This window comes from Scyliorhinus torazame, chromosome 8 (genome assembly GCF_047496885.1).
Source record: "Scyliorhinus torazame isolate Kashiwa2021f chromosome 8, sScyTor2.1, whole genome shotgun sequence".
NCBI lineage: Eukaryota > Metazoa > Chordata > Chondrichthyes > Carcharhiniformes > Scyliorhinidae > Scyliorhinus > Scyliorhinus torazame.
Window position 1 is genome coordinate 254548984 of NC_092714.1, and position 22857 is coordinate 254571840.

A 22857-nucleotide genomic window follows, 5' to 3' on the forward strand; every position below is an offset into this window, starting at 1 on the left:
AGGTTGACTCCCAGACAGCCTTGTTGTCCAGCTGGGGAGGATTTCCAATTTATTTTATTCATTCTTGGAACATGGCAAGGCAAGTGTTTATTTCCCATCTCCAGTAACCCTGACTAGGTGGTGGCAACTTTCTTGAACAGAGGTTCGTTAAGATTCAGCCAGCGACTGGAATCGCATACAGGCTAGACCAGTGGTTCTCACAGTATTGTTCGTGCAGGGTTCACAAGGTCACTGACACTGAGCTCCTCAACCTAGGCCACATGAGGGGACAGGCCAGAACCCTCATTCCCACCACTGGTGTGATAATCAGACCAACTCCCCCATGCTACATGCCTCAAAGAAAAGCACAAGCAACAACGATGTAGTTCATCAGGCATCGGAGCAGAATTAGGCCAATTAGCCCATTGAGTCTGCTCCACCATTCGATGATGGCTGATTGATGTTTGATAAGCAACATTTATGTTCCGGTTGATTTTGTTTAATTAACATAGATGTAATTAAGTACTCGTTTCTCAGAAGAAGATTATTGTATCGATTTTGAAACATACATCAGAACGCTTCAAACAAGTGTATTCTTCTTGGAGCTTTACACTCAAACGCACAAATTTGGAGCAGCTGGAGGCCATTCGGCCCCTCACGTCGGCCCCTCGAGTTTGCTCCGTCATTTGATAGGATCACGATTGATCGGATTGTTGCCTCTACTTTCCTGCCTACCCCTCGATACCCTTTGACTCCCTTGTCAGTCAAGAATCTATCTGACCTAACCTTAAAAATATCCAATGACCATTGCTCTGTGCGGAAGAGAATTCCACAGGCTAACGACCCTCTGGAGGGAAAGAAAAATCTCCCCACCTCCATCTTAAATTGGATAACCCGAGGGCTGGATTCTCCGTTTTGGAGACTAAGTCCCATGCCAGCGTGAAACAACAGGAAAACTGGCGCAAAACGGCCACCGATTCACTGTTTTGCTGGGGTCTAGCAGGGAGGCAGCGTAGAGCTCGCAGCTCTAGCTGCCGATACGGCCCTGAGTACTTACGGTTCAGTGGCCACGCATGCGCATGGCGGTGGCCTGCAGCGGCCGCACCGTGCTCCATGGCGGACTCAGCCCGCGGACGCGGACCGCTAAAGTAGTGCCCCCCTTCGGCCGCTCACGCACCCCGGACCGCCTGCCTATAGTGCCCCCAGCTCCGAATGAAGCCCCCCTGCCCGCGGATCAGCCTTCCCCCGCCAGTGGCAGCCCCTGACTGAGTACGCAGCCACCACGCAAGCTTCCCGGACGGTGTGAGCACACGTAACCCATGCCGTCGGGAACTCGGCCGGTCGGGGATGGAGCATCGCGGGGAGAGCCTCAGGCAATGGTCTGAGGCTGTGGATAATCGGCGCTCAGGGGGCAGAGAATCCAAAAACCGCCGCCGCTCCCGATTTCGGCGTCAAAACGGACTTCCCGCTCTGTCGCCGAACGCGATTTTGGCGTCGGAGCGGAGAATCCAGCCCCTTATTTTTAAATTGTGTCCCCTCGTTTTGGTCTTTCCCGTAAGGTTATTAATGTTTGCAATGTGAAAATACCTTTGTTTTTGTTTCTGGGAGGAATTAATAACTCTCATGCTTTTTTGTTGCTGGTGGCAACCGATATTGAATGGTGCAGGACCTGCAGCTGGTCCAAAGGACCTTTTGCCTGTGGTCCACCTGTGAGAAAGTTTGAGAAACACTGAGCTAGAATGGGCAAGGTTACCAGCTCGCCTTCCTGAAAGAACAGTACAGTGAAGCTGTTTCAGTTTTAAAACAATCTGACAGCTTCACAGTCACTTTCAGCGAGGCCAGCTTTTTATTTTCAGGTTTCTGCAAACTGCGCTCAAATTTACAAGCAGGGCTTTGAACTCTCCAACTTTAGCCGCCCAGTATCTTAACTGCTGGAGGGCCAGAAAAACTCCAACTCCTGTGCAGTCTTCTGCTGCGGGCCTGCCCGAACCTGTTCCGCACAGCGGAGTCTGCTTAATCTTACTTCATGTTGCTCAACTTGATTTTTAATTGCCTTTAGTGTGTGCATCAGCAAAAGACTAGGAAATGGAAATGTTGGTGTTCACTTCAAAGGTCTGAATAAACATTTGGGAGTCACATTATAAGTCTGCACTTCTGACAGGAAACAGCACCTGCTGGGACCATATATTGGAAATTCAGGTTAATGATTGAAAAACTGTGGGCAATACATACCCGATTTCTGCTGTGAACGGCCAGCAGGCAAGGATCCCTGCTGGGAACACTGACTCATAAAATTATCTCTGCAGAATAGATGCACAGCTGCACTTGCATCATTGCCAACCTGTGAAACAAGGCAAAAGCTGACCAGCAGCTTCAAAAGGACTGGCAGAGCTTTTGTGGGAGAAACTGGCAGGCCCAAACAGCCCTCTGTATATGTCTTTGACAAGTAGTTACACTGTAAAAGAAGTGGCAAAACACTTAGCTTAAACTGCAAGTGGACCCAATATTCCTCATGACAAATCTGATGAGCGTTTTCACTCACATCTTGCAGCAAAGTTAAGGATCATCATCAAATCCCTACAGTGCAAAAAGAGGCCATTCGGCCAATCGAGTCTGCACCGACCCTCCGAAAGAGCACCACGCCCACACCCAAGCCCCGTAATCCCACCTAAACTTTGACACTAAGGGGGCAATTGATCATGTCCGATCCACCTATCCTGCACATCTTTGGACCATGGGAGGAAACCAGAGCACCCGGAGGAAACCCACACCCTGGCCCCTCGCTTTTCTTGACTGAGCTAATCTGATGCTGGTCCTTTCAAGGCATTGTCCTACTCACCATGCGTACCAGCTCTTTATTGAGTCTTCCAGGCGTTTCTGTGCAATAACCACGCTGCAGTTTCAACACTCTCTGATGCTGCAGCTCTGTAGTGGCCTGGCCAGAAGGGTGGAGGTTGGCTATACCATGCAGCATGGTCTCAGACTGTTCACCATGTCACACTGAATCTTTCTGCCAAGCTAAATAGAATGTAATTTAGAAGGAACCAGCGCTGCACACCATGTTGTACGTGTGTTACATTACTATGTTACATTACTATAAAGACACTAATCGCTCATAAGGGAATGTGCAAACACATTCTGGATTAATTTATTAAGGACAGACACATGTGAGCAGATATACATGGACACAAAGCTTGAATGCATTAGAACTGCAGAGCTGTGCATCTGTGTTCTGCTCCAGGCCAAGGACCACATGACACACTTCCCTTAAAGTGATGACATATTGCTCTCCCCTAAAGGAAAATTACAGCATGCAAGAACATGAAAGTCCCTTGCAGAGTCTCCCTTAGTTTCGGTACTGTACTCTGGATATACTCAGGATGACTCAACACCAACGTATGGAAACAAAAATCCTTATTAAGCAACTATTAATGATTTATTTTATTTTGGTTTTTTTAATGGGAAGTGGGTGTCGTTGGCTGGGCCAGAATTTATTGTCCATCCCTGAGGGTATTTGAGAGTCAACCATATTGCTGTGGGTCTGGAGCCACATGTAGGCCAGACCAGGTAAGGATGGCAGGTTTCCTTCCCTAAAGTACATTAGTGAACCAGATGGGTTTTTACAACAATCAACAATGGTTTCATGGTCATTGTTAGACTTTTAGCCTTTTGATTCCAGATTTTTTAAATAATTGAATTCAAATTGCACCCAGGTCCCCAGAGTATTACCCAGTGTCTCTGGAATACTAGTCCAGCGACAATATCGCTATGCCACTGCCTGCCCTCAGATTTAACAGAAAGGGAAAGAAAGATAACTTTGTTATAAAAAAGAGAATGAAGGGAAACAAACACAAAAAAGAGAATGAAGGAAAACAAACACAAAAGAGAAAGAACGAAAGAAAGAATGAACGAACGAACGAACGAAAGATTGATTATTGCGTAACCCCAGATTGGTATGTTCAAGATAGCTCCCAAAAGGGGAGAATAATCCCAAATCATTCCCTTCCAGATGAAATGGTACAATTCCCGTCGATACATCACCAAGCCTCTGAATAGCTTTGCACAGGGATGAAATCTCTGTTGAGGTCCCTTCCTCCGTAGTCGTCAGTCGTCGACGAATCCACTCTGGCTTCAGCCCTGAAAGTTGGATGCTGTGCTCCATTTAAAACTGATTTCTGGCTCCATTCCAGCCTTTTGAGGCTTCTATCCAGACAGTATCAAGACTCTGGTAACCATGAGCCCTTATCAGAATTTGCTCACAGGCAAGGATTGCAGGCATCGCAGTATTCAAGCTGCTTATGCAATTCTTTGACGGTGTCTCCCATTTACCATCAATCAGCTTATACTGCCAAGTAATCAAACTCCATCTCCTGATTCCAGTCCATTGTTGACCAACCTCACGTGCAAGTTTATCCATTGCCTTGGCTTGTTCAAGGGCCATTGAATGCAGTAAGAAACTGACTCCTGTATTTCAGCTGTGAGCGTGTGCTGCCTTGATTAACATGAAAACAAACTCTTGAGGAAAACAAGTCCACATTTAATAATATCAATACTGAATGCTGCTGATTAATTATTTGGCTTAATGAAAGCACAATCACACTTTGGGCGAGATTCTCTGGCTGCCCCACCGAGTGTTTCTCGGTGGCGCGAAGTTGGCTGGCTTCGGGATCTTCTGGTTCCGTAGCTGTTGTTTCCCGTTGCCTGTTGAATACACCCCACACCACCAGGAAACCCTTGGCGGGGGTGCACTGGCTGTCGTTAGGACCAGAAGATTCCGCTGACATGAACAGCCAGAAGATCAAGCCCTTGGTTTTAAATCAAGGCCTAGACAGTAACTTTTAAGTACTCAGACTCCAATTAGTGCAAATTTTCTTATAATCAAGGGCAAAGCAGAAATAGAATCCATAGAAATATGGATTGTATTTCCATAGAATATTAACCCCCACGAAGCCCACGAGGATACCTTGATTGATCTCAATGTAGGACTGGTGGAATATGAGCTTCCCGTTAGTTGGCGGTGCCCGCCCAGCTGGAGCTCATAAGATCCCAGTATAAAGGCCGGCCCAGAGAGGGCCCAGCATGTTGGTCCCAATGGGACAGTACTTTGTAAACAGTTCGCTGCCACAGGCAGACTTTTCGTGACCGTGAATAAATCAACGTTCACCTTACAGCTTGGCTTCCTGGGTCCTGATACTGGCGACGGGGTAAAATAATTTTAACTCTGATTCTGGACGACCCAGCTGCTCTGGACGATTGCTGTCCTTCAACGTGTGGAACTGACTTTTTAAATATGCCGCTTTTTGGGAAATAAGAGACCTTCGATGGATGCGTGGAAGATTGAGCTCAGTAAGCAGAGCGAATGAGGTACCTTTTCCAGGCCAATGGCAATGCTGGAGAGGATTGACAGAAGGTGATCCTCCTGACTGCCTCTTGTACCCAGCTGCTTCGGATTCAAAATCATTTGATGAATTGGTAGAGCCCAACCATTATGACCCAAATTCGTCGGTAATCATGCAACGCTATCAGTTCAACACTGCTCTTCGGACTCTGGGGGAGCCAGTTTCGGATTTCTCGACTCGACGCTGATAGCTGGCCGAGGATTGTGAGTTTGGCCTATCCCTTTGTGAGATGCTGAGGGATCAACTGAGCTAGCGCTGTCCCGTGAAAATGCGGAAAAAAGAGTTCAGGAATTCTAAGCTTCCATGGACTACAATGTTCATAGTGTTGCTCGATTTCCATAGCGGACTCTAGTGCCACCCCTCTAGTGCTTGAATGGCCAGGTAACCTTCAAAACAACAACCAAGGGTACAACACCACATCCGGGCTCAGTGTTCAGGGGCCGCCACGGGCCAGTAGGACACCTTCCCTGAGGATGAGAGGGTGTTCTGTCAACATTGCCAGGTCTGGGGGTAGGGAACATGCAGCAACCAAGGCTACCAGAATCAGTAGAGAGCCCGCCGCCCTGGACTGACGATGAGGTCGCCTCGAGCCAGGGCCTTGCACATGGCCCCACCTGAGGAGGACAACATGATGCAACTGAACGGCCTCACGGCCCCGAAAATGCCACCAATTCAAGTTAAAGTGCAGGTGAGTGAACACCCGGTCGTGATGGAGATGGACACAGAGGCTGTCGTCTCCATCTTCGGTCAGCAGACCTTCCACCAGTTCCGCACAGGAATCCTGCCATTGAATCTATGTGAAGCCATGGCCAGACAGGTGACATATACTGGGTAACCATTACGCATCATAGGAACCACTGTGACTCTGGTGACCCATAGGCAACAAACAGTCAGGCTACCTTTGGTAGTGGTGCAAGGGCCGTGGCCTAACCTGTTGGGTCATGTTTGGTTGTGACTACTCCACTTCGACTGGCAGCAGATTTCACGGATGAGCAGCGGGAACCTGTATGAGGTCCTTGGAAAGTATCCGGACGTGTTCCAGGAGGGTGTGGGCAAGATAAAATGAGTCAAGGCAAGCATTTACATAGATCCAAAGGGCCAGCCCAGATACTTCAGGGCACAACCAGTCCCATACACCTTGCTCACAAAAGTGGATGTTGAGTTTGCAGTGCTTGCAGAGTTTGGGCATCATATACCCTGTGTGATTTGCTGAACGGACCTCACTTCTGGCCCTAGTGATGAAGTCGGACAAGTCTGTTCACCTCTGCGGGGATTATAAACTGACTGTAAACAGGGCAGCCTGTGTGGACTGTTACTCTATGCCTTGCGTGGAGTGTTTGGATGCAAAACTGGCTGGGGGATACTTGTTCACCAAACTGGATATGAGCCACGCATATCTTCAGTTCGATTGGACACCACATCACGGAAGTATGTGACTATAAATACGCATGGGGGGCTGTTCGAATATACTCGCCTTCCCTTTGTGGTCTCTTCCCCCCTGCGTAATTTTTCAAAGGGTGATGGAGGGTATCCTCCAGGGGCTATCCAAAGTGGCGATACATTTAGACAATGTACAGATCACGGGGGCCACTGATAAAGAACACACGGACAATCTAGAGGAGATACTCTGTTACTTTTGCCAAGTAGCGTCTACCTGAAGAGGCAAGTGCGTCTTCGAAGCAAAAGCAGTGACATACTTGGGTTGTAAGGTGGATAAAGATGGCTTACACCCTGGGGAGAAGAAAGTTCAGACTCCACAAAATGTCACGGAATTGAGATCATTTCTGCCGCTTGTGAATGATTACAAGAAGTTTATTCCAAACTTAGCCACCCTGCTGGCACCTCTTCATTTGTTGTTGAAAAGGAACCAGAGGTGGGCTTGGGGAGCTCCACAAGAGGAGGCATTTGTAGGAGTGAAGAGACAGCTGTCATCCTCCCAGTTGCTGGCCCACTCTGATTCATCCCAGCCACTCGTTCTCACCTGTAACGCCTCTCCATGCGACATCAGGGCGGTGCTATTCCATCGATGGGACGATGGCACAGAACACTCCATCACATTCGCTTCCAGACCCCTGGCAGATGCGGAACGCCACTAGGCCCAGATCGAAAAAGAAGGCTTGGCTGTGATATTCTCCCTAAAATAAATTCCATCAATATGTCTATGGGCAGCACTTCTTTATTATCACAGACCATAAGCTACTACTGGGTCTTTTCAAGGAGGACAAGGGGATTCCCAACATAGCCTCGGCCCAGATTCAACGCTGGACTCTATTGCTGGTGGCGTATGAATACACGTTTCAGCATCACCCGGGGATCCAGATAGGTTATGCGGCCACCCTCAGACATCTCCCGCTGCCTGTGACGTCCCCGTCTCCACCAATGGCGGACAAAGTTGCAGCAACTTTAAACTTCATGACACTCTGCCGGTAACAGCTGCACAGATACGCACTTGGACACAGAGAGATCCCACATTGGTGAAGCTTCGCTACATTGTACTACATTGGGGATGCTGCCTTGATGTTAAGGGCAGCCCCTCTCATCTCACCTCTGGAGTTCAGCTCTTTTGTCCATGTTTGAACCAAGGCTCTAATGAGCTCAAGAATTGAGTGAACCTGGTGGAATTCAAACTGAGCATCAGTGAACAAGTTATTACAAAGTAATTGCCTCTTGATAGCACTGTTGATGACCTCTTCCATCACTTTACTGATCATGGAGAGTAGACTGATAGGGTGGTAATTGGTCGGGTTGGATTTGTCCTGCTTTTTGTGTACAGGGCATACCTGGGAAATTTTCCACATTGCCGGGTAGATGCCAGTGTTGTAGCTGTACTAGAACAGCTTGGCTAGAGGTGCGGCAAGTTCTGGAGCACAAGGCTTCAGTACTATTGCTGGAATTTGGTCAGGGCCCATAGCCTTTGCAGTATCCAGTGCCTTCAGCAATTTCTTGATATCATGTAGGGTGAATCAAATTGGCTGAAGGCTGGCATCACCTCCAAGCATCACTTGGCACTTCTGGCTGAAAATTGTTGTGAATGCTTCAGCCTTGTCTTTTGCACAGATGGATGCCCAGTCTTGAGGTGCTAGATCCGTTCTGAATCTATCCCATTTAGCATAGTCACTCTTGGTGCTGGATATTGAAGTTCCCTACCAAGACTACATTCTATTCTCTTGCCACCCTCAGTGCTTCCTCCAAGTGGTGTTCAACATGGACGAGTACTGATTCATCAGCTGATGGTGGGCCATACGTGCAAATCAGCAAGCAGTTACCTTGCCCATGTTTGACCTGTTGCCATGAGACTCCATGGGGTCCAAAATTGATGTTGAGGACTCTCTTGGCAACAGCATCCTGACTGTATACCACTGTGCTGCCACCTCTGCTTGGTTTGTCCTGCCAGTTGGACAGGACATACCCAGGGATGGTAATATTGGTGTCTGGTACATTATCCATAAGTTGTGATTCCATCAGTATCTTATAGAATTTCATTTTGAAATCCAGATATACCACATCTACTTGTACCCCTTTAACTACCTCCTCAAAAGAACCCTCAAAAAATGGCATTTGGGAGTCAGGAAGTGAGTTACTCACACAATGTCTTCAAAATGATGTGGAGATGCTGGCATTGAACTGGGGTGAACACAGTAAGAAGTCTTACAACACCTTTTCTTTAAATGTTTTCCATTATTCATTTACCTCCATACCTTTTAGTTTATTTACCCAATTAACCTTGGCCATTTCCATCTCCATACCTATTTAATTGGCTTTGTTTAAGTTTAAGATTTTTATTTCCGATTGGAATATGTTACTTTCAAACTTAACATGGAACTGAATGGTACTATGATCTCTATTTCCAAGTGGATCTTTTACTTTGACATTACTAATTAACCCTGATCCATTACACAGTAGTAAGTCTGAGATAACTTTATCCCAAGTCAGTTGTGTATGTACTGCTCCAGGAAACTGTCGCAAACATTCCATACACTCATCTTCTCGACCATTCTTGTCAATTGATTGTCTCAATCTATAGCAAGTTTACCATTCCCCGCAATTATTATATTTTCTTTGTCACAGGCTCCAATTATTTCTTCTTTAATGTTCTGTCCAAAGGTATAGTTACTGTTGTCGGCCTATATCTACTCCCATCAGTGTTTTCTGACTCTTGCTATTCCTAATTTCACCCATCCTGATTCAACTTCATGATCTTCGGTAGCCAGATTCTTTCTCACTAACGTCATCCTTTGCTATCAGGACTACCCCACGTCCTTTGCCATTCTGTTTGTCTTTCCGAAATAATGTGTATCCTGCAATGTTTATTTTCAAACCTTGATCACCTTGTAACCATGTTTCTGTAATGGCGATTAGATCGAAATCATTTACCTCTATTTGGGCCATTATTTCATCGATATTATTCCAGATGTTTTGTGCACTAGACCCACTCACTCTGCCCTATTCCTGTAACCCTGTAACGCCACCTAACCTGCACACCCCTGGACACGAAGCGGCAATTTATATAATAATAATAACAATCTTTATTGACACAATGGCCAATCCACCTACCCTGCACATCTTTGGGCTAAATTTAAAGGATAAATTAAAAGAATTTTCAGAATGTTTTAGCTTCCACCCCCACCCCATATGTATGTCCTAAACTTCAGTTTGCTTCATACAAAAGTGCTTAAAAGTGCTTAATTCCTGGTTGAGTATCTGTGAAAACCCTTCAACGTGACTGAACATTCGTCAGCGCTTGCACAGCCTGATGATATCGCACCATCCTGGAAATGTGCAGTGGGGAATGATGCAATCAGTTGCAGTATCATTCTGCATGGCAATGGAGTTGAAATCCTCACCAGAGGGGTCGCAAGGCTTTCAGCAAGACTTACTTCGAAGTAAACGGCAAGCGCCTTTCCTCAGTCACTGACCGCAACTCCAGGGATACGAGTTTAATCTCCATTGGACTGAGATTAAGCACATTTGATCCTGAGGGTCTAGCATTCCATTCAACTGTAAGGAGCTATCCCTTTGCTCCATTTTTGTTTTGAAATGATACAAGATTTACATCAGATTTTCTTAAGTTGCAAATATTTTTAAGACGATATGGGTGGCAATGCAATTGCACTGAAATCACTCACTGTAAGGGGTTTCTCGATTAACAATTTCAGCATAAAATGAAGATTAACTTTATCCAATTAACTATCAGTAGGGGAATTATTATGAACTGCATCTACCAAGGTCGGCTGAGGATAAGTAATGAATTAAAAATAAGGTAAGAATGAACAGGACAGACCATAGAATCCCTGCAGTGCAGAAGGAGGCCATTCAGCCCATTGAGTCTGCACTGACCCTCTGAAAGAACACCCTACAGAGGCTCACTCCCCCACCGGTCCCTGTAACCCCACCGAACCAGCACATCCCTGGACACTAAGAGGCAATTTCATCATGGCCAGTCCACCTAACCTGCACATCTTTGGACCATGGGAGGAAACCGGAGCACCCGGAGGAAACCCATGCAGACACAGGGAGAAGGTGCAAACTCCACCCAGTCACCCAAGACTGGAATTGAACCCGGCCCCTAGCGCTGTGAGGCAGCTGTGCTAACCACCCTGCCAGCCTGCCACCCTCACCCTGTCTATTGAAAAGAAACATTTTCCGTGAAGCAAACCACGTTGAAGACCAGATAGACTTTTCTGTGTCACAGACCTACATTTCCCACTTTAATTGTTCCATTTATACTTAGAAAAATTGAAGGGATAAGCTGTGTTAAACAATGGGAACATAAAAAAACGGCGGATGTGCTCAATTCTCCACATTTGTCTTCAAGAAGGCGGAACTCTGAAATCAGATGCTGTCAGATTGCCTGAGGAACCTATGAACATACCCCACTAAGCAACCCATATGTTGCAAAGAAAGTCAAATCATTAAGGACTTGCATGGCACCTAGACCAGATGGGCAGCACCCTAGAATCCCCAAGGAAATGAACAGTGAGGGTACTTAACATGGTTTTTGGAATCAACCTGCTGCACCTAATACACTCACTGGAACTCTTTGAAGCAAGGAATATAATAGGATTGGACTTTTGGAAGGCATTTAAAGGAGTTCACATTTGCTAATTTTGTCAAAGATAAAAGCACGCAGAATGACAGATAAACCACTCAGCTGGATTGAAAATTGGCTGGATGGGAGGAAGCAAATGATGATTATAAATGAACGAGGCTGTATCTTGCAGTTTGGCAAGGGATAAACCCCTGAGCTTGTGGCTATTTTCACTGTATATTCTGATATGCAGGAAGGACAGTACCTCTGGTTTTAATATCAAATCTACTGATAACAAACCAAGAATGTGACCAGTAAGGTGATTTATTGCATTTGAAAAGGGGCCTGGACAAATTAAGTCGAAATACTAATGAATGGGAGATGATGTTTGGTCTGGAAAAAATTACTGTAATGCACATTAATATCAGAAAATACACGTACACCATTAGCAAACAAAGACAACAAAAAAGGGTTTTGGTATGATTAATAATTGCTATCTGAGAATATCCAGTCAATTTGAGGTTGTTCTCAGCAAAGCTCATCAGATAGATTTATATCTCGAGATTGTTTGATTATTAATCTAACTGAATTACTTTCAAGAGCAAGATACTGCAGATGCTGGAATCAGAAATAAATAAAAGCAGAAAATGCTGGAAATGCGCTGCGAGTCTGGCAGCATCTGCGGAGAGCAAAGCAGAGTTAAAGGTTGACGATCTTTCGTTAAAGCTGTTCAGACGATTGCACCTTGACCTAAACTCTGTTTAGCTCTCTCCCGACGCTGCTTTTTCCAGTATTTTCTTCGTGCATGTTGTGCTTGGAAAACCAGATGGAAAGGACGTGATCCCCCAAACCAGTAAAAATCCTCCAAGTCCCGGATAATAAAAATGGAATTTGACTTATTTGGTTGTCATAAATCAACGAGTCTTGCTGTTTTAAATGCTCATAACTCTCCAGTAACATCACAATTGGAATACTGTTTGCACCCTGGGCCTTTTCCCTTGACAGAACACATGAGTGTTAGAACAACTTTTGAAAGCTATTGTGTGAAGGTGGACTGATTCTAATAAGTATTGTGTTCACTGTAAAGAATGAAAGTGCCATGATCCTCGTCTTTTAAATGCTGAGAGGAATGGGTCATATGGATGCAATTGAATTTCATTAAATTTGAGCTGATGTTGCCAGCTGCAAGTGAGGAGTGTATCTCTCTTGAGATTGGAGATTACTTCATTCACCCTCATTATAACCTATAAGTATCTCATGGGTTGGGAAAAATTAACTTCCCCATGAAGCTTGCGGAATACGAGCTCCCCAATTAAAGGGGCAGGGGGATCTCTAAACAATGTATAGTTATAGAATATATAAAGCCAGCCAGTTAGGCACTGGCAAGGCTGACCCAGGTGGGATCTACCATGTGATGTATATAATAGTTATTGTAAATAAACTAAATTTTTTGAAGTACTCAGTGTGGGACACCTTTGTGGCCTTGTAAAACTGGCGACGAGGGTCAAATGCTACTACACCATTGGATAAGCCACCTCCTGGTCTCTGTTGGATAAAGGTTGGATTTCTCTTTTCTTTATGCCTCTATTCGGATGGTTAGATGTCTTTGACGCCAACTTGGAAGACTGGAATCAGTATGCGGAGTGAATGCGCTACTTTTGCAGGGCCAATAATACCACGGGGAATGACCGTCAGACAGTCACCTTGCTGACTGCCTGTGGCGCACATATGTTTGGAGTGATACGAAGCCTCCTCGCAACCTAGTCAATCGCAACCTAGTCAATCTCTCCTCATATGACAGTCCCGCCATCCCAGGGTTCAGTCTGGTAAACCTTGGTTGCACTCCCTCGAGAGCAAGAACATCCTTCCTCAGAGAAGGAAACCAAAACTGCACACAATACTCCAGGTGTGGCCTCACCAAGGCCCTGTACAACTGCAGCAACACATCCCTGCTTCTATACTCGAAACCTCTTGCAATGAAGGCCAACATACCATTAGCCTTCTTTACCGCCTGCTGCACCTGCATGCTTACCTTCAGCGAATGGTGCACAAGGACACCCAGGTCCCGCTGCACACTCCCCTCTCCCAATTTACAACCATTCAGATAGTAATCTGCCTTCTTGTTTTTGCTTCTGAAATGAATAACCTCACACTTATCCAAATTATACTGCATCTGCCATTGGTTTGCCCACTCGCCCAACCTGTCCAGATCTTGCTGTAGGATCCCTGCATCCTCATCACAATTCACCCTCCCACCTAATTTGGTATCATCTGCAAACTTTTAAATGTTACATTTTGTTCCCTCATCCAAATCATTAATATATATTGTGAATAGCTGGGGTCCCAGCACCGATCCCTGTGGTACCCCACTGGTTACTGCCTGCCAATTTGGAAAGGACGCATTAATCCCTACTCTTTGTGTCCTCTCTGCCAACCAGTTTTCTATCCACCTCAATACATTTCCCCCAATCCCATGCGCTTTAATTTGCACAATAATCTCTTATGCGGGACTTTGTCAAATGCCTTCTGAAAGTCCAAATATACCACATCAACTGGCTCCCCCTTGTCGACTGTACTGGTTACCTCTTCAAAGAATTCCAACAGATTTGTCAAGCATGATTTTCCCTTCGTAAATCCATGCTGACTCTAACTGATCCGGTTGAGCCAGGTTGTTGAGGGGCTTGTGGTCGCCAGCCCAGGCAAGAGCGCAGACCAACCGGAGGGCCAGGTGCCCTGGTAGAGGTGGCCATCAGCCTAGAGCCCATACCTCCCACTTGACAAAACTTGACGAAAATCTTTGCGTGCAGTTAAATTGCTTGGCGGCACCCCGGCTGGCCCCCATAAGGATCATGGTGCAGGGAAACGGGCATTTGCTGGACATGGAACTGGGCACTGGCACAACGGTTTCTGTCGTGGGATGCAAGACTTTCGACCATATTAGAGAGGGCATACAGGAGTTGGACCTGACCGATCCCAAGGCTAGGTTGGCCACATACACTGGTGAGCCATTGGACATTGCAGGTACCACCATGACTCCGGTGATTTATGGTCACCAGTCGGCATGCCTCCTGCTGATTGTGGTAAGTGAACAAGGTCCCAACTTGTTGGGCCATGATTGGTTCAACCATTTATAATTGAATTGGCAACGTTTTCTCCAGATGGGGTCCAGGGGCTTCAGCAAAGTGTTGGTCAATTAGCCTGAAGTATTTCAACCTGGACTGGGGAAGATAAAAGGTGTCGCAGCTCGCATTCATGTCATCTTGGAAGCCCAACCTCAGTATTTCCAGGCACGCCCAGTCCCCATTGCGTTGTTGGAAAAGTAGAAACTGAACTCAGTCTGCTAGATAATCTGGGTATTGTCAAGCCCGTACACTTTGCGGATTGGGCAACGCCGGTGGTGCCGGTATTAAAACCAGGCAAGACAGTCTGTTTATGCGGGGACTATAAACTCACTGTGAATACAGCTTCAAGGTTTGATCACTCCCCATACCTCGCATTGAGGATCTTTACGCAAAGTTGGCGGATAGATGTTAGTTCACTAAACTCGATATGAGCCACGCGTATGTACAACTTGAGTTGAATGTTTCCCCCTGAAAATGTGTTACAGCAAATACGCACAGAGGACTTTCCAAGAACACCCAGTTGCCTTTTGGAGTGTCCTCTGCCTGTGCTATATTTCAACGAGTAATAGAGAACATCCTGAGGGAGTTGCTGCACATGGCGGTCTATTTAGATGAAACTCTGGTCACGGAAGTGACCAAACAGAAGCACCTGGAGAACTTTGAGGCAGTATTAAAGTGTATCTCTGAGTCTGGTGAGTGCTTGTGGTGGGCAAAATTGTCTCCAATGCTACCTCAAGGTGTTGCACCTCGGTTACAGGGTGGACCGCAGAGACTTACACCCTGTCGCAGACAAGGTGCGCGCCGCTTAGCAGGCCCCCACCCCAACAGACACTTCAGAGCTTGGTTAAGTTTTAGAAGTTATTAACTGTTCCGACAAGTTCATCTTGAACCTTGCAACCATGTTGGCCCCCTTACACCTCCTCTTGAAGAGGAATCAAGAGTGGGCGTGGACCAAGCTGCAGGAAACGGCTTTGCTGCAGGACAAGCAACGGTTATCGTCTTCCGGGATATTGACCCACTACGATCTCGCCAAACCTTTACTGTCACATGCGGCGCCTCGCCTTACGGTATTGGGGCCGTCCTATCACTTTGGATGGAGAATGGCGGAGAACGACCGCTTTCTTTTGCCTCTTGGACGCTGGCTGCGGCAGAACGAAAATATGAACAGATCGGAAAGGAGGGCCCGGCGGTGGTCTACGCAGTGAAAAACTTTCACCACTACGTTTAGGGCTGCCATTTTACTATTATTATGGACCATAAGCCTTTACTCGGTCTTATAAAAACCCTACTCCACCACACCCAGATTAACAGATAAACCTGCCATTAAAATAACTAATCTTAGATTGAGCAACTCGGCAGAAAGCAATGTCTGACTATCTGGTAATGGAACAGATTGTAGGTGATAGGGATAAACATTGACAGCTATGAGAAACATAAGTACTTGCAATCACTTTAAAGAAAAAAGACTTACGTTCATGTGGCATCTTTCATGACCTTGAGGCATCCCAAAGCTTTTACAGCCATTGAAGTCATTTTGAAATATCGTTACACTAATAGTGCAGGAAATGCGGGAGCAAAACTGCACACTGCACACTCCCACAAACAGCATTGATACAATGACCAGTTTGAGGGTTTAATATTGGCCAGGACACCGGGTAGCTCCCCTAATCTTCTTCGTATTCTGTTATGGGAATTTTTACGCCCACTTGAGAGGCAGCCAGCATTTCAGTTTAACATCTCATACCAAAGACAGTGGAGTGGGATTCTCCGGTCCCCCAGACAGTGTTTCTCGGCCGCATGCCTTTTGCTGGCGTTGGGATTCTATCCTCCCCCTGCTGGTCAATGGGATTTCCCATTGGAACCACCCCTCGCCGCCGCGGAACCCATGGAGAATTCTGGCCGGTACGCCTGATAGTGCAGCACTCCCTCAGTAATCAACCCTCTGACGTAGATGAGAGGGTGCTGCCAATGAACCACAGCTGTCTCCTTGTTGAAATCTAACCCAAGCTCCAAAAATACAAAAGGTACTGAATTTTTCTCCATGCTTATTGAGATTGTGATGATGGTCGTCAGGTCATTTTAATACAAGCGCATCACTGGGGCAGAACTTAATCGGGGGTTGCACTCGTGCTCCCAGAAGTAATGTTGGTGGCGCGCTGCCTGAGGTTCCAAGGGAGTGGAGGGTTGGACTTGTGCCTCTCAGTGGGACAAAGGCCCGGATTCTCCAACCCTGCGCCGGGTCGGAGAATCCCCGGCGGCGGGGGGGGGGGGGAGGGGGGGGAGGCGCGAATCCTGCCCCGCTGCCCCGCCGCCGGCTTCCCTATTCTCTGGCGCCGTTTTTTGGACGCTGCCGGGATTCCCGTCACGTTGGTTGGGGGCCGTTGACAGCGGTCCCCCCCCCCCCCCGGCGATTCTCCGGGCCCCGATGGGCCAAGTGGCCACCGGGTTTGGCCCAGTCCCGCCGGCGTGGATTACTCACCTCACACACGGCGGGACCTGGAAGGTAAGTATGCGGGGGCCGCCCTGGAGGTGGGGGGGGGGGGGTTCGGAAGGTTACCCTTGCACCCCCGCCCCCATTATGCTGGACCATATTACCATCCACTTCCACACCCCTCCCCTCACCTCAGTGCCGACACCCGTTACTGCTCCCATGCCCATCGTGACCTTGTCCGCTCCCATGTTCTGAGCCATGGGTCCAGTCCACCTCCATGACTGCCACCCCCGCCCCATGAAACCTTTTCCTACCAGACTCCAACCCTGGACCTGCGACCCTACCACATCCCACTGTTTCCAATTTAATGGAATACTATCCCACGAGCGTCACCAATAATGTTGCCAATCGCCATGAGTCACCAATAATGTTGCCAATATATAATGATGCTCTTTAGACTCGCCAGGTATCAAATGATACCACCACACGGCTTTACCGGATATCGATCAAAGGACCACACAACCAGTTAGTCAGTTCAAGTTCAAAGATGGTTTATTTCCACACACGGATTACTTCGACATGCAACACAAAACACTACAAGTTAAACTACACCTAACAACTACAATAACCTATACTTAACTTCAGGGCAACGGGCTCTGTGCAAGTGGATAAGACCTTTGTCCAGATCTTGCGTGGCTGGGTGGAAGAAGTGGCTCTGTTCCTGCTAGGCTCATCTGTCTGGTAGCGATCATTGGTCTTGAACTTGTCCGTCTGGTCGTTATGCTGCACTTGGGTTGGCACAGGCCGGATCCAAGAGAGACTGAAATCATGGCTGCATTGTCTTTTAACTGGCTAAAGTTTTCCCCGCCCCTTTTGTGGGCAGTTTCTGGGTCACTGTCAATCAATTCCTCAGGGCTCCACCCTCTGATTGGTCACATCCAATCAGGGCCTGCCACATCACTTTTGGGGTGGGCATCAGTGCCAATCCTGGGAGGGCTCTGAGCAGGACCTCAGTGCCACCTAGTCTGGAAGATGATGCGATGGACCTGATGGTCCCATTGTTATTTTAATCGCCTTGAATGGCCCATTTGCAGGTGTGAATTCCTGCAGACTTCTGGGCTGCCGTTTGCAAAGAAAGAAGCTGCAGCTTGTCTGTGTCCCAAACCTGGCCATAATTCCCATCATTCTTTGCAGGTGGCCATTTCACATGGCTACACCACTTTCACTTTTGACTGTGACTGTTCCCTCCTATCACCAGTACCTTGAGTTCATCCCCAGGACCCCGATGTCCAAACCACCGACAGTTCCAGTAAATAAATAAATCTTTATTGGTGTCACAAGTAGGCTTACATCAGCACGGCCATGAAATTAGCCACTCTCTCACCAGCCTTCTCCACTTAGCCTGCCTCCCCTGTTTAGCCTTCGCTCCGCCCTACCCAACACCGCCCTCCCAGCTTTCACCTGCCTCCCCTGTCCAGCCGTCACCCCACCCTACCCACCCACCTCTTCCAGTCTTCACCCACCCTGCCCAAAGCCCCACCCCGCCCAGGCTTAGCCTGCCTCCCGTGTCCAGCCTTGGCACAGCTTTTATTACTTGCGCTTGCTGTGCGTGAAGTTATGCAAGGTTCCTAAGCAGCATCTCCTGACCTCAAAGCTGTGGAGGGGGTGAAGCTTGCCAGGTGCACACCACTTAAAAAGAGTCGTAAACCTGCGCGACCCACCATTTTCTTTTACCTTGTTTGTTGCTGACAAAAGTGGAGGAAATGGTTTTGGGTCCCTTTGGCCTCAATGGTCCCTTTGGACCCCCGAACTTGTAAACAAAAAAGGCTGCGACCGTATTAAAAATAAATGCGGCCACACTGCGCATGCGTGCCCGATCATCGGTGCGCATGTGCATAGATTTGCGCATGCGAATCGATGATCGGGCATGCATGCGCAGTGCGGCCGAATTTTTAAAATATGTTCGTGGCCATTTTGAAGGCAGCTCGCAGCCGGCATAGTTAAAAGCCGGCTGCTGCGGCTGTTGCGCCCGGATTTGCGCGATCGGTAGGGCTGCGATGGATGGCTCCGCGACCCTCCTGACACCCGCACGCGACCCACCCGCGGGTCGCACCCCCAAGTTTGACAATGCCTGCTTTAACCCATCGTCGTGATGTGGGTTTACTGGAGTATGGGGATAAGGTGGAGGTGTGGGCTTAAGTAGGGCTGTTTCCAAGGGCTGGTGCAGACTCGAAGGGCCGAATGGCCTCCTTCTGCACTGTACTGTACTCCTTCTGCCTGTCTCCCGCCTGCCACAATTGACTGGACTGGCAGTTCCACCCCTTTTGTTTCATACCATTAAAAAAAACTAATCAAAAAGGCAGCACAGTGGTTAGCACAGTTGCTTCACAGCTCCAGGGTCCCATATTCGATTCACGGCTTGGGTCACTGCCTGTGCTGAGTCTGCACGTTCTCCCCGTGTCTGCGTGGGTTTTCCTCCGGGTGCTCCGGTTTCCTCCCACAGTCCAAAGGTGTCCAGGTTCGGTGAACTGGCCATAATAAATTGCCCTTAGTGTCCAAAAAAAAAAAGGTTAGGTGGGTTGACTGGAGTATGGGGATAAGGTGGAGGTGTGGGCTTAAGTAGGGTTGTTTCCAAGGGCTGGTGCAGACTCGAAGAGCCGAATGGCCTCCTTCTGCACTGTACATTGTATGTTTCTATGAAGAACTCAGCTTGCCTCCAATTCTAGCCTCTTGCCCATCCCCTAATTACTCATTCCACCATTGACAGCTGGGCCCTAATTGCAATTCCCATCCTCAACCTCACCATCTCCATTCCTCTCTAATTTCCTTCAAGATGCAAGGCATTAGAAAATGAAATTTGTTGTTGTTGTATTCAGGACTCCATCTTGGTTCAAAAGGAGTTCAGTTCATGGTCCGATCTGATGTACACTGTGGGATCAGTGCATTGACCTCAGTTCCGTTGGGCTAGTTCAAAGGAAAGTCACCCCCAATCATCAATCAGGAGCCACCGTTCAACGCCGAAAGTGAGCAACCAACATGGTTTTGTAGTTTTGCCTCCCGTGGTGGAAGACCTCGTCTAAACTAGCCCAGTTAGAGTGGCCCCTTGGGTGAGCCATGGTGGAGCTCTCACGACGGTAGCCTGTTATGCAGCAGGAGCCACAGCCTTTGAGAGTGAAGGCAACAAACTGATGTGGCCCCACAGGAAAAAAAGGATATGGGACTTTGTTGTCTGGAAGCTCAGAGCCCCACTGAAGACTGCCACGTAACAGCCCTAACAAAGAATAAGACTTCCTTTGCCAGGTTTGGCAATGTATAGAACCAATGATCAAACAATGTGTAATGTTAAAGGTTAATAACTTTACATCAAAATCTTTCAAAGAGAAAGTATTCCTGTGCGGGGGAATGGTGATAGGAGACAGGAATGGTGCATTTTCCATGCCTCAGCCTGGACATACATCAGTGCACAGATTTGAACAGCAAGTCGAGTTGTCCCTTGGAGTTAGAATCCTTCGTACATCAGTTCATTTGGGCAGTGGGGCCCACACGAAGGAGACATGCTCCTTGTACTCTGCAGTTCTGACATTCTTGTAAAAATATTCCTTTTTGTACCAGCCTGCTGGAGCCATGCCTTGCATTATTTAGCAGGGAGATTTTACAGGTCTTTTGTGCTCCCAGATGTTTTAATTACAGAGGAGAGAGATGGAATGATTCTGACCATATGTCTCAATTCTACATAAATAAATACTGTCACAGGCTTGCTGTAATCTGCTGATGCTGTCATAGATCCCAGTGACAGTAAAACTGTCAGCCTTAATAACCATCTTCAATCCTTCAATGAGCATGGTAATTCAGGAAATGCCAAGACTGATATTCCGTGAAAATATTCAATCCAGAAACAATTAAGTTCACATTGATATAAAATGGCTCCTACAGGAATTAGAAACTCAATAGAATTAAGCGATGGCTCCAGATGAATGTAAATAGTTGCGGAGATAGGAATGGTGCATTTTCCAACCGTGGCTAGAAGCAGCAGAGGGGTAGGGACAGCTGGGTCATCAGTTTATGGATGTTTGTGTGTGTTTGCTGATCTGGATAAAAGAACCTCTGGACTCCCAGTGCAAATGCTGGGATCTAGAAGAATCGCTGGAACAATGTCTCGCACTTGCTCGGAGCAGTAGTAGTTGAACCGTGGGCAGCATGGTAGCACAAGTGGATAGCACTGTGGCTTCACAGCGCCAGGGTCCCAGGTTCGATTCCTTGCTGGGTCACTGTCTGTGCGGAATCTGCCGTTCTCCCCGTGTCTGCGTGGGTTTCCTCCGGGTGCTCCGGTTTCTTCCCACAGTCCAAAGATGTGCAGGTTAGGCGGATTGGCCATGATAAATTGCCCTTAGTGATCAAAAAGGTTTGGAGGGGTTATTGGGTTCTGGGAATAGGGTGGAAGTGAGGGCTTAAGTGGGTTGATGCAGACTCGATGGGCCGAATGGCCTCCTTCTGCACTCTATGTTCTATGTTCTAACTAAACAGTACACAGCCTCACTTTACAACACAAAAGATCATTTAGCACGTTTGCCCTCAGAAGCCTTCCATCGAACAAGGTGAACACACTTGCCCTCCCGATTGACACTCATGCACACAGCTATGCTCTAACTGAAGGAAAGGGAAGCTTGAATTTATATAGCGCCTTTCATAAGCACAGGATGTCCCAAAGCACTTTGCAGCCAATTAAAAAGTTTTGAGTGCAGTCGCTGTTGAAATATAGGAAATGCGGCAGCCAGTTGTCTGCACAACAAGCTCCCACAAATGTGATCATCTCCAGATAAACTTTGTGTGCTGCTGATTGAGGAATAAATATTGACGTGGACACTGGTAACCCTCCTCCTGTTCATTGAAATAGTTCCAGGAGATCTTTTCTGCCCACCTGAGAAGGACACAGAGAGAGTTGAGTATCTCATTTGAAAGACTAGGGCGTGATCTATCGCCTGCATTGTGCCCGAAAGGCAGCGTGGATGGTAGATGCCGGGAGATCCCACTTCCTGGATCTACTCTGCTTGGTATGCCTCGTGAGATCTAACGCGATCTCGCGAGATGTTGCGATGTGAATCCCGCCCATTGTGCACGGGGTCACTCTTTAGCAAATCTGCATATTAGAGTTGGACAGCTAGTAGGTGAGTTGGGGCTTGGGGGATGGTGGGGAAGTTCGGGGGTGACATCGGAGGGTTGAGAGTTCTTCTTTTTCGCTGAGATGTTCTGGCAAGCAGAGATCCTCAGTGCAGAGAACAGGACGAAGGGCGGGATTTTTCGGCCGCGCCTACCTGCCGACCAGAAATTCCTTGCCGAGGTCAACGGACCCTTATATGGTCCCCCGTCACGTCCGTGGCGATCTTCCGGCGGGTGTGGTCGAAAGTTCCAACCCTAAATTTGGTTGCGTCGGAGATTTCCCCGCTGCGGCCCATATCTATTCAAATGGGCGTCCAATAGCTTGGTGTTTCTTGACGCTCTGAGCGCAGGGAAACACCTGGCTAAACGCGCTCGCTATGGGACTGTGTTCCCATTCAGGCAGATCAATCCCAGCATCTCTGACGGTGGACTGATCCCGTCTCCCAGGAACATTTGCCAAATGTGCAGTCAAAGATGTGGCTCTAAGATCGGGCTCATCAGTCACGCAAGAACCCACAGAACCCGTGACCAGTAATACAGAGTTTCTTAGGGAGACAATCATGCTCATTAGCGAGTGATCGCTGACAAAGACTCCGTTAGGATTCGCCTTGGAGTGTCAACCTTGATATTTGGGCTCAATTCCTGGAGTGGGGCTTTCAACTAAATCAGAAGGTTGTGGGTTCAAGTGCCGAGAACTGAGCCATGGCTGACAAACAAATTGAAGGTCAGTAGGAACACAAA